At 34.4% G+C, this 13,834-nt stretch overlaps 1 protein-coding gene across 2 annotated transcripts in view; it reads left to right on the top strand.

Annotated features, from left to right (window-relative positions):
* Positions 1–13,834, top strand: part of sema4ba (sema domain, immunoglobulin domain (Ig), transmembrane domain (TM) and short cytoplasmic domain, (semaphorin) 4Ba) — a 160,787-nt gene that overhangs the window by 26,142 nt on the left and 120,811 nt on the right. Inside the window, exon 1 of one of the 2 annotated variants that reach the window (XM_021467698.3) lies at positions 6,450–6,642. The exons of the other annotated variant lie outside the window; for it this stretch is intronic. The gene's annotated coding sequence lies outside the window, so the exon portion shown is untranslated. Of the gene's footprint in view, positions 1–6,449; positions 6,643–13,834 lie in introns of those variants that run through there. 2 annotated transcript variants of the gene reach the window in all.

Below are 13,834 nucleotides of genomic sequence, written 5' to 3'. Positions count from 1 at the left end.
AGAGTTGTATGTATATATATATATATATATATATATATATATATATATATATATATATATATATATATATATATATATATAGTTCTCACGCCGTTATCATGCCGGTTTATGTGTATTTGTAATACAATCTTGTCTTTTAATACAAGCAGTCAGCTATATGAACTGTACCTTTAATTTTACCTGCTCAAAGTAAACACTCATGCACAGAACAACATGAGCATTTCAAGCAAATAAACAAACTTAAATATTATCCCGCTTGCTTTTGGAGCATTGTTGTGTGAGTTGTTAAATGCATATGACTGGTTACATGCTCAACAGAAAGTGCTGCAATTGGCTCTAATGCTCTGGCGGTGTTCACCGGTGAGTGACACTGATAAACGGCAGCGGCGATCACAGCTGATCCATGATAGACACGGAGAAGGAAATTCGCCCTGCAGACAAGCACCCGTGTCTGCATCCACAAGTATTGCAACAATAGCCAAGAAGAGAGGAAGGTCCATAGTGAGAGAGAGGAAGAGAAATAGAGTTTACTTTCATTTTCTCCATGGGAGTGAAATAGGAGCTTCTGCTGTAACCTCATTGTCAGTGAATGACTGTCCAGCAAACACACACAGTGAATGCATTTTGCATGCAGTTTTTTGCGTGTTAATTACTCGCGTTTTCCTCCCTCGCCATAGTTTTCTACCGTGACATGAAATAAATGATGTCAGTACATACACTGGTTATGATCTGTTACTGAACCGAAATCAAATTACCCGTGTCCGCTTCGCGTGCACTGAAGAAACAATTAATTTTGACACCCCTAATATATATATATATATATATATATATATATATATATATATATATATATATATATATATATATATATATATATATATATATATATATATATATATATATATATATTATATAGGACTTTCAGTGAACGATCATTACTTTTTGTCCGGTCTATTTCAAAGTGAACCAATCCCTTCACGCAGGTAAACGGGAACATCACCTGTGCGCCTGAATGATTATGCTCTCATTCGGTATTCACCTGCTACTTTTTTTTGTCAGTCGTGCTGCTTCTTGATTTTAAGATCACATTTGTACGTATAATGGGCCATGCTTATTGTCGAAACCTGCTTTTAAGAAAGCTACAATTTAAAAAATATTTTCAACCAGCTAAAATGGCTAGTGGGAGTGACTGTCTAACACACCACAGCCAAAATCTACTCACATTTGGCAGGTTGGCGGGTATTGTTGTCAAGCCCTGAATATAACCTAGAGGTTTTGAAAATGTTAAGATATAAAACTTTGATTAATTATTATTATTTTGGGGCTCCACTGTGATCATAATATATAATAAAAAATAAGGTCAAAATAGTTTCTTTTTTGTTCCCCAAACAAGATATACAGACTTGATATATAATAATAAGTACATTTTCAAAATCTTCATTTGTGGGTGAACTGTCCCTGTAAATATGTCACTTCTGAATCATCTAAACAACTCTAATCTGTGTTCCAATTTAGAGGATTACACACCCCCTATAGAGAGATTAACAGAGCTGAAAACTTTTGAGCCATTGCTTCCCCTTGCTGGATACACATGAAGCCCTGGGAGTTTAACTTCAGATGACAAATGACACAGAGGGAACACGGCAAAGCTGTCGGTAAGATGTTCACGCCACATCAGTCAACCTAGAGGTTCAGAGGGGAGAAATAAGACATTGGGTTGATCTGTATGGTGGAGCGCATGCAAAGTTTGAGGGAAGAAGAACAAAGTTTGTATTCTGATTGAGGTGCTGCATCCCAAGTCAGTTCAGGACATCTTTACATACTCAGTGAGGCTTTACGTGCATGAGTGTAAACAAAGTAGATTCACTGAGTGTGTGTGTCATACAGGATATTTTGTCTGTGTTTATTTACACAAAATGATTGAGAAAAAATTATTCAAGAAATTAAACTGACAGCTAAATGGAAAGAAAAAAAATGGATGGGAATTTTTAATTATGATAATGTATAATTTAACTGGTTAAATGCATCTTGACTGAGAAGACTTAGATTTAAGATGTTGTTTTTTCTTTGTTTTCTGAAATTACATTATGAAAGATTTTATTCTGGCACATTGTACACTCTAAAAATATGTATACATATTTTAAACGGTGACTTTCATAACAATGCTATTTTCTTTGGTTCTAAATGGTTCTTCCAGAGTTCTAATAATATTTTTCAGATTGGGAAGTAGAGCTGTAGAGTTAGGACACAAATTGCTATGAGAGTCACTTCATAGGTTTCTCACTATTTCAATTAAACTATAGAAATATTTATAGCACGGGTGCCCAAACTTTTTCTTATGAAGGGCCAAATACCAAAATTGATTGAGGCTAGTAGGCCGAAAGTAAATATAGTTGCCATTGGTAATTTACTAATTTATTTAATAATATATAAACAAGCAAACTGAATGTTTACATTAAATCAAATTATAAATGGCAATCTCTTTTAAAGGCATTCGCCCTAACCCTCTGCATTCTTCTCACTCTCTTCTCAGATGGGATGCTGGGCCAAATCAAAGGTTACAATGGGCTAACTTTGGCCTGCAGGCCCTATTTTGGGCATCTCTTGTTTATATTGTATAAATACTATTGTCAAATACAGCGGAAATTTAAAGACCTTTATGACAAACTTCAACAATGAAAATCAGTTTCACTCTAAATAATTAAGACTAAAAAATCCCAATATTTTAGTCTAAACTGAAATAATAATAATACTGCTACTACTAATAATAATAGTATTTATTTATTTTTTACTTATTTGCGCTCTCACTTAATTACTTACCTATAATTAAAAAATAGGTCATTTACTATATAGCCGAAATATTGATTTAACCAGGTTGTATTCTGTTTAAAAAAGTCCAAATCATTTTTCATAATGTTTATGTATAATTTGCTGCATAGTGTCTTATTGAATAAAAAGATAAAAAATGTAGTGTTTTATTGTAAATATTGTAAAAATAATGTTTAAGCTTGAAGCTAAAGCTTTATTAATTCAATGGTTATACACCAGTTTGATAGACAAATGGTAGTAAATATAAAAAAAAATCCATGCATGCATCCATATATGGGGAACATAAAATAGATTTCATTAAAAACCTAAATTAAACCCTAAATTAAATGTTAAGCTTACTCTGTGTAGCTTAATTACAAACATGTTTATAATTATAGAACAATTATAATTTTATAAATTAGATCTGTTAGAGTTAAAGAAAGTTATATTTTCATGTATTCTCAAGGTTTAACAAACACGTGCAAAGCATTTCCTTCCACATTTATGGTAAATTAATATTAATAATAAAAAAAAATTAAACACAAAAAAACATTTCATAACATTAAAGTATCTTTGGCAAATGTTATGCTTTCTTATATCAAATTTATATTCACCCAAAAAATACACATTTACTCCCCTTAAAATGTATTCCACATTTGCTCAACTTTTGAACACAAAAGAAGATTGCCGAAAACAATTCTGAATGCCATTGACATCCCTGGGACAATAAAAACGAAATTCTATGGATGTCAATGGCTACCAGTTTCCAACATTCTTCAACATATCTTCTTTTGTGCTCAACAGAAGAAAGGAACTCAAACTGCTCTGGAAGTGGACGGTTTCAAATGTTTTTTTTTCTTCCTCTTTGCAGGTCAAAACGTTCAGTTGTTTTCAAATGGCATGCGTAATGGTAGGCAGGGTGTAAAAGGGTGGGCAGGAGGTGGAGTCTCAGTCGGCATCTGGCGTCTGTAAGTAAGAGGCTGATAAGTGGCTCAGCTCTGCTCCCCGGCTCTCATAACATGCTTGTGTCTGCATTTGGCTCGTCCCCGTCTCTTAATGATGGCATCCCGAAGCCTGACACCCCAAACCTACCATTCCATCTGCCTGCTTAGCATTTCCCCTCAATACATAATTAGCAGCACTATTTCAGTCACAGGGATTCCCAACTGTGACTGTTCCTCTATTGCTCTCTATAGTTCTCTTCCCTTGTTAACTACACCATGATTAGATGATTTGTCACTTCGTGGACTATTCGATTTAAGCATTTAAGTGACATATTACAGACATCTTTTAATACTGATGTGAGTCTTTTCTCTCTCATGCTCTTTAGCCTGTGATTGGAAATTCTGTTTGAGAAAGGCTTTGTGATGCTTTATAATGTTAATGTCAGTGAATACTGTCTCTCACATGTGCTGGAGGTAATTGTCACTCAACCAGAACTAGTTTATTCACTGAGAGTTCTGTAACATGGATCTGTTGAAGTTTTGGGGTATTCAGTGTTACATTATGACCTTTTTGAACTATACTAAGTAGTGTAAGTGTCTTAAACATTAATTATACTAAAATAGAGGTATGTTGAGTGGAATTGTGTTTTTTTAATGTATGAAAACAGGAAATTATTATGTTTTGTTATTATGCAGGAAATAATTTCAACCTCTGCATAAACAGATGAGCATTATACAGTTTATTTGCATTCTTTAACTCCAGAGCTTTAACATTAAGAGCTGTGTGATGAAACATGCATTATATTCAGCAGTTTACATATGTTTGTTGCCTCAATTTAAACATATGCAGCAAATTTCACAATATACATGTTACACTAACTGCCTAGAGTCAGTTTCATTCTTATTGTTCTGTTTTTCACTGGGATTTTACACTCACAGGATTTACATGAGAACAAGGAAACAATCGATTATTGATTTGTAGGATTCTGAAACATCATATATTTTACACGAATAACCCAAAAGTCGTATCTTTACAAGTCTTTTATATTTATATTCTAAATTTCAAGAGTTTTCAGTTCCAGTTAGAAATAGCCGAGCTCGGGGCACAAAGTACCGTGGGGTAAAATGTTAAACAGAGTTTTAAGGTATTTGCTCAGGATTACCCATGGGATGCTTTGAGGTTTTTTACCACAGCTTCGGCAGACGTCTACCTGCCAATTATTGAAAAAGTTTGGTGAAATTTGGATGAGAAACACAGGAGAAACCATTTGTGCAGCATTTGTATTTCTTATTATACATTATATTTTTTTATTTAAAAAAATCTATGAAAGTATGTACGTAAAATCTTATATTGTTGTGATTAACGTCTTCTAGGCTAAAAGATGGAACCATTTTGAAAGATGTAAAAACATACAGTGACTGCAAGCCAGTTTTGAGGAAAACACACCACAGTGGGGTTAGTTGTAATGTAGTGTAAGGTTTAACGTGGTGTAAATAAGCCACACACTGTTGGACACCAATTAAACTGACAAATTAAAATTTTAATGTAATGTTGAGAACTTTTTTATACAAAAAAAAGTTTTTAATAGAAAGAAAATATTTTATTGCTAATAATGCAAATAAATCCATTAACTGAGCAATAAATGCAAAAACTGAGCTCTGTGAAAAGTTTTGTATGTAGGCCTACAGTGAAAAATGTAATATTAGAGACCTAGCTGTGGCGAGTCGGTAATAGTGTCTAAAATGAAACAAAACAATAAACACAATTATCCCAGTCGCAGCATTGTATTAGATTTCATCAAATATGAACAAAACATGTAGAAAACACCTCCACCTTCCATGAAGAAACAGTCACCCGCGGCATTGAGTCCTCCGCCTTCAGAATTGGCCACTACTGAGAACGAAGCTCATAGAATTTTCCCCGAGTGCTGCGGCTAACCGCAATAGTCATAGCAATGTGTCCCTGAGACAGAATTTCTTAAGGCCTCATCTGTATAATAATGCAAATAAACCTTAATATGTTTATTCAATAGATAAATAAATAAACTGTGTGCTATGTAGAATAAAAAAATGGAAATAAGTACTGAGAAAATATACTATTTAAAGTAAACTTGATTTAAAATAATTGTGTGAAATCTGACTTTATAAGCATGTGTTACAGCTAACCCTGTGTCTGTTACAACTTTTCCCGGACATTTGGTAAATAGTAACATTTTTACTCCTGGCACTTTGGCCAATACTGCACTGAAACCATAAGTCCAGCGACTATACTTTCAGGGCTCATTTGTAGGAGAGGCTTGTGTGTTGTTGGTAAAAAAAATATGGTTTGTCTAACCCCATTACTTAGTCCATTATTTGGTCAAAACCAAAAAGTGTTACTTTGTGCCCTGCTCTTCTCTACCTTTTGAATTTGAAACACTCCCTGCATCCTGCTTTTGTTTAGTATTCATTTATGATAAATGCTTTCAGCTGTCTATGTTAATCATTAATACTGTTGAAAACTGAAACTGAACTTTAAGTAGCCACTAATACTGAAACTAAAGGTTAGTCAGAAGAAGTCTTGTGATTTCTTCATAGTCTCAGTAATGATTATCAAGGCTGTCTCTCTCTCTTTCTCCCTCTCTCTTTGCTTCTCTTACGATCTAAGGGGAGGAGCAGTGATTAAGCCAGAAGGAGGCTTTACTCCAGCAGCGTGTCAGATACACACAGTCACAGCAGCACACAGAGCACGAGCGTGAGCTTCGTACTACCAACCTCACATTCAGACCAACATACAGCTGATACTGGCCGTCTCATAAGCTGGATCTATTGACAGAACTCTGATTTCCTTTGGGATTCCCTTCTGCTTTCCCCCCCATGAGGAACCAGCTGAAAATCTATCCTAAAAAGAGTAAGTACTCAGGACTACTTGCACCAGTACCTTTAACTGGTCGCTGTTAATGATTGATTCACGTCTGCGGGGGTGTTTGGTTAGTGTGCAAATGAAAGGGTTTTATTGCGCTCCTGTTAGACGCTTTGGGCAAGTGGCGAGCCAGCATGGGGGGTTTGTTATTTGTTATTGCAAGGGGCTGCTGTGACGGGACGGATCAAGGGGGAGGAAGACAATCCCTCTACTGTAAGACCTTATCTGCAAGGTGATAGCCGGTTGTAACGGATCACGGGACAGGGAGTTCAGCCTGCTTCTGTTTGTGTGCTCGCCTCAAGTGCCTCGGTTTGTTTGGGTTTGGTTTCAAATTATCAGTTTTGTAGGGTGTGTTGGAGTTTGGGTTGGCCGGTGTGTGTGAGCTCTTTGGCAGCTGAGTTGAAGAAGCTTTAGGCTGTGTGTGTGTGTTGATCTGTGGAGTTAGTATCTTCTTTTTTCCATCAGACTGGAGTATGTGTATGTGGCAGGCAGAAGCGGTGGTGTCAGCGTGGAGGAACTTTCCATGAACTCGGGACAGAGCTTTGTGAGTGGAGGGAAAATTTGGAGAGGGAGAAGTGTGAGGATCTCTTTTAGGAGTTGGGTGGGGGGGGGGGGTGTCTTTCGAGATCTGTGAATGGTTCAAGGGCTTGTAGGAGAGTAAGTACTACAGATCTTTGTCAGGAATATTTGTCAAATTTGTACTTCTGTTTTTTTAGTCATTCATGAAGTAGTGACTGTTAATGCATTGCTCACAGCCTCCCACAGACATAAATATGATACCATATCAATGAAATGGGGTACTTCTTGACAGGTGGGTTGGTTTTCACTTTGAACAATATTTTTGATGGAATATTAATTTGAATTACATGGGTTAACTGTAAAAAGAGTCATATTAAGATTAAATTACATCAAAATTTATAATTGGAATAATGATTTATATAATCATATAAAAACTGCAATAAGAGATAGATGACACCAAAATGTAACTCATTATAAGCATTTTTATGAACCTTTAGTTCATCTGTTTGACACAAGATAACATGTTTTAAATGTCAAGAGTATTTTATGGATTTGATTGATTCCTGTCAGCCCAATCATGATATATTGATCCCTGTTGACTTTTTTACATGGATGGAAGCTGTCAAAACATTCTTCAAAGTGTCTTCTTTTGTGTTCTACAGAATACATACACAGCCTCCTACAGAAGTAAATATAAGACCTTATCTGAAGAAATATTTTAGTTGGTGGGTTGTTTTTTTTTGTAAAAAATGTTTTGAATGGAATACCCTGTAAAACCCAAAAAGTTAAGGTAAATCAAACCATTTGTGGAAACTGATTGCAACAAACCATTTAAGTTCAGAAACTAACCCTAATGAGTACTGTGAACTTAATTCATTTGAGCAAATGAAGTAATTTGAGCACAGTAAAGCCCGATAAATGAAGAGAATTCAAACCAACTGAATAAAACCCAATAAGTTAAGGCAACTCAAACTGTTTGAGGAAACCGATTGCTATAAACCCTTTGAGTTAAAAAAAACCCTGATCTATATGAGCACTGTGAACTTACTCCATTTAAGTTGAAGTAATGATATATTTAATTAACTCATTGCCTTCAACGAGTTCAAAACTCTTTTCAAATGAGTAGAATTAACTTTCAGAAAAATTTGAGTTATCTATACTCATTTCATTTGATAAAGTTGACTGTTGGGTTGAATAAATGAAAAACCCTCCCACAAGACAGCATAAAATATGAAATTATTTTATTTTTATTAATTGTTTTAGATTCTTTACACATGGGTGTTTTTTTTTTGTGATTTCAATCCATATGAAATTTCTTCTCATTCAGAACACAAGACTTTTATATATATATATAATATATATATTATTTTTTTGACAAAATATCTCATTCACTATCATAGCATTTTTCATGTGTAGAGAGATTTTTATACTTATGTTTGGAGGTCTAGATGCTATTGCAGGTTTCATGGGCCAAAAAAAAACAACAACCTCCCTGACGTACAGTAAAGCAACCGATCACAGTTTGTTCTCTTCAGCGTCTTGTTTAGGGGTATGAAAAGGTAACATCAATGCCACTACATCAATACAATAACAGACTGACCTTGTGAAACTGGAAAATCTATACCAAAACTACATGTTTTTTTAAACCCAACCTTTAGTGGACAGCTTTTTTCTTCTGTATGATAAGGTTTTGCATCATGATGATTTAACTTTCAAGACATGCAACACACGTCTCACTGAAATCTTGTAGACTTCCTGTAGAATTCATCCAGTTTGACCAATAATGAACAATTTTTTTCAAAATAGCTTCTTTTGTGTTCCACAGAAGGACAAACGTCATACAGGTTTATTGCAGGTTTTGTCCTTTCACCACTGATAGTGAGGTTGTCATACATGACTGTATTTGTATTCACATGAGCGTGTGCAATCAGAGCAGATCTGCACTTTAAATTCATGTCCATTGAGAGCTTTCTTTTCTTTTTAGCCAGCAGCTTGTTGGACAGCTGCATGCTGTAGATAACCACTCCAGTCGGAGGATTGAAGGGAGCGGTAACAAACACAGCAATTTTAACCATCTTCAAAGAGCTGAACCTTCATGCCGTTTACACTGTAGACCTACTTCTCTGTGAAGACATTGAGAGAATGATAATTTTCAGAAAAGTTTTCGGAAAAGTTTGAAGCATTACAAGAATCGTTGAGGTAGAAAAGATGACCTAAAGATCATCAGATTGAGAGCGATGATTGTGCAGTGTTTTTCTTTGGTCTGATCCATAAAGACAGCAGCTGGCAATAGTATTCTGGCTACAGGAGCCTTGACAATGGTCGGCCTGTGTGAGGCTGTCAGAAAGAGTTTAAAGTTTAAGAGCTAGTTGGTAAAATCCAGTGCCTGTTATTTCAATAGTGCACAGCCTGTCTGCAGCTTCTATACGAGTACAGCACCATAACCCTAACATATAAGTGCATTTGAATGAACAGCTGTATTGGTTACCTGACTCTGAAACATTTAGGACATTTGGGAGTTTAAAAACTTCTAAAGGAAGTTTTAACTGCTTTTACTTAGATGTCCTAGGATGATTTTAGATTTTAGGACTTTTTATATGCAAAGCTGGGTCAATTTTGACTTTGATCAACTTCACAAATACTGTACAATTAGATGATGATGATAATAATACAAATAATAATAATAATAATAATAATAATAATAATAATAATAATTGATTTTATTATTTAATTATTATTATTATTATTATTATTATTATTATTATTATTATTATTATTATTATTATTATATACAGTTGAAGTCAGATTTATTAGCCCCCCATTTTATTTTATTATTTTTTTTTTTTTAGGATATTTCCCAAATTATGTTTAACAGAGCAGGGAAACTTTCACAGTATGTCTGATAATATTTTTTTCAGTCTTATTTGTTTTATTTCAACTAGAATTTAAGCAGTTATTAATTTATTAAACACCATTTGAAGAAAAAAATTATTAGCCCCTTTAAGCTATTTTATTTTCAATAGTCTAAAGAACAAACCATTATTATACAATAACTTGCCTAATTACCCTAACCTTAACCTAATTAATTCAGTTAAGCTTTTAAATGTCACTTTAAGCTGTATAGAAGTATCTTGAAAAATATCTAGTCAAATATTATTTACTGTCATCATGGCAAAGGGAAAATAAATCAGTTATTAGAAATGAGTTATTAAAACTATTATGATTAAAAATCTGTTAAAAAATTCTTCTCTCCATTAAACAGAAATTGGGAGACAAATAAACAGGGGGTCTAATAATTCAGGGGGACTAATAATTCTGACTTCAACTGTATATATATATATATATATATATATATATATATATATATATATATATATATTTCCCAAATTATGTTTAGCAGAGCAAGGAAGGTGAATCAATGATACATGAGTGTTTTATGGCTGGGTGTAAAATAAGCATCTCCGTCTTTTCAAGCAATACAGGATTTGAATGTTTCTGGAGTTCAACGTGTAATATTTATTTGGGAAAAACTGTTTTATAATAATTCTTTGTGTCCATATAGACATGTGATGCAAAAATGGGTGAGATTTGTCCTAAAATTGTACAAATGAGGGCTTGAGACGAATAAAAACATTTAAAAAAAAAGAAGAAGAAATGACACAGAAACAAGAAGTTGCATGCTGACTTTGTGGCAGCAACCTGTTACATATTAGGACAAGAGTAAAAACAGCACAGATTCCAACCATATCTCTTTATAGTATCTTTACCGAATATAAAGCACCCCATTCTACGGCCTCCACTCACCACCTGTTTCCCATCCCAGTCATCAGATCCCAAGGCTATTTTCCAGCTTTAGCTTTGATTCCTCCTTGGCTAGCTACTTTATACCTGCCTCTGCATGTGTGTATGTGTCTAAGAGACTTTTTATTTTCTTTAAATTGGACGGATTAAAAAACTGGGTCAGTTATCGACTCTGGTTGTAGAATCAAGGAATGTAAATAAGCACTAGTTGTATTTGCTCCTAGATTTTTCTGGCAAGAGCTCAAACTTTGCAGAGTGTTGCAACACACTCTTGAGGCACAAACAAGAAAACAGACAAGCACAAACTCTTTTTCCATGTCATTAACTTTGACAGTTTATTCGACACTCCCCAACATTCTCCTCCCAAATAAACATTGTATGTTCTTTGAATAAATTTCTTTCTGCGATGCTTAAAACTGTGTAATGACAATTCCCGAACAGAGCGGTATATTGTCCCAGCACCTCTGAAAATATCATTAACCAATATTAATTAGCTGGTATTAGTTGGTCTCCCAACCTGTTCTGAAATAAAAAATAATGCAATGTAATGTGTGTGCCAATTTGGTGGATGGGGATGATTGGGAGGCTCTACCGGTTAAGGGTCAAGACACTGGGGTTACACCCCTTCTCTTTATGAGAAGTGCCATGGGATTTTTAAGGACCACAGAGAGTAAGGACCTCGGCTTAATGTCTCATTCGAAAGACGGCGCTTACAGGCAGTATAGTGTCCCCTTCACTTTACTTGGGCATTAGGACACAGACCACAGGTTGAGAACCCCCTGCTGGCTTCACCAACACCACTTCCAACAGCAACCTGGTTTTCCCATGTGGTCTCCGATTCAGGTACTGATCCTGCTTAGCTTCAGTGAGTACCGATCTTGGGCTGCAGGGCAATATGGCTGTGGCTTAAAATAATAATAACAACAACAATAATAATAATAATAATAATAATAATAATAATAATAATAATACATTTTCAGTTTTAGTTTAAACAGGTTTGACAGAATTTCCAAACATGATTTGATCACTTAACAACAACTTGACCATAGGCTAAGAAACCATCTTTAATAGGATGTAAACAGCTTAATCTTGTTAACAGATCTTAGTTCATCCCATAGCCTGGCAAAGCTGGTCTGTTTACTGATGTAATGCAGTTCTCATATGGTCATGCTGGGATAATAGGACAAAAAAAACCTAAATCAGGGAACTTCGGTTTAACACTACTCATTTTGTCCATTTTTACATTTAGTAATTTAATAGCCTTGTTAAAATAAAACCATTACATCTATAGAATCCTGCCATTTCCTAAATGTGTGTATATTTAATTCTAGCATTTTTAATATATTAAAACTATGCATTTCGGCATCTGCTATTTTTTCCTGTGCCTTTAAAAATGTGTGCCTCTGTTGCCTAGCAACTTTCTGCTAACGAAACATTACTTTCTGATATCAAAAAACTTTAGAAATGTCTTTCAAAAAATTAATTTAGTAAGGTCCACACCCTCAAGGCGGTCTAGTAACTCGTACACAATTATACGCTATATAACAAAAGAAGTGGTATTTTGGGGGTAAAGACATCATGTAAAATATGATGACAGACATGGTTTAATTTTAAAATCTCAATAGAAGTCTCAAATGTAAATATGAAATGACAACAAATCAATTTGGTACAGTATTACATACTGGTCAAAAGTTTGGGGTCAGTAAGATTTTAAACATGTTTTAAAATAAGCTTCTCCTGCTCACCACGGCTGCATTTATTTAATCAAAAATACAGTACAAATTGTAAAATTGTGAAATGTTATTGCACTATAAAATAACTGCTCAAAAGTAGTTTTTAATTTAATTTAAACACTTATTCCAGTGATTTTAAAGATGATTTTTCTGCTTCATCACTCCAGTCTTCAGTCACATGATCCTTTAGAAATGACTCTAATATTAGTTATTATTATTATTATTATTATTATTATTATTATTATTATTATTATTATTATTATTATAGTTATTATTTTTAATATTATTAATATTTTTAATGGTAATAGTAATAAAAGCAATAATGACTGGAGTAATAATTTCATTTGAAACTACAATAAGAAAGCAGGTATTTTAATAAATATTTAACTATTTAAAAAAATATATATTTACATTTAATAAATGCTGCCTTGATGGACAGAATAATTTTCTTAAAAATCCAGTAGTGTATGGGAACGATCATTCTTGTAATTAATTAGTATATTTCTGGTAGTTTCAGTGTTAAATATACTCCTGTTAACTGCAAAACGAAGCAGTATTTTTCAGCATGTTTAATCATTTCTTTTATAGTGCGTGCTGGTCTGTTGGTTTTAGATGAGTTTTGGAAGCTTTTCAAGGCCGTGACACAATAAGTTGACAGTTGGCCACTGGACAGTATCAGGCCATCGATGAGCATCAGGCTAGTGTGACAGAGAGCACACATTGGCTGTTCAGCTATGAGTGCAAGAACATTCATTCATTCATTTTCCTTCTACTTAGTCTCTTATTTATCAGGGGTTGAAACAGCGGAATGAACCATAATCTATTCCAGCGTATGTTTTACTCAGTGAATGTACTTCCAGCCACAACCCAGTACTGGAAAACACCCATGCTCTCTCACATTCACACACATTAAGGCCAATGTCATCTATAGCGCATGTCTTTCGACTGTGGGGGAAACCGGAGCAAAGCATGCAAACTCCTCACAGCGGGGACTCAAATCAGCAACCTTCTTGTTGTGAGGTGCCAGTGCTAACTACTGAGCCACTATGCTGCCCAGTGCAAGAACAGAAAATATACAATTTTTGCAAATGATATGGATTATCAGATCAAAATCCCTCTGCAGTGAG

This window comes from Danio rerio, chromosome 18 (genome assembly GCF_049306965.1).
Source record: "Danio rerio strain Tuebingen ecotype United States chromosome 18, GRCz12tu, whole genome shotgun sequence".
Classification (NCBI taxonomy): domain Eukaryota; kingdom Metazoa; phylum Chordata; class Actinopteri; order Cypriniformes; family Danionidae; genus Danio; species Danio rerio.
Note: the sequence above shows the minus strand (reverse complement) of the source record. Positions and strands in the feature narration are given on the sequence as shown.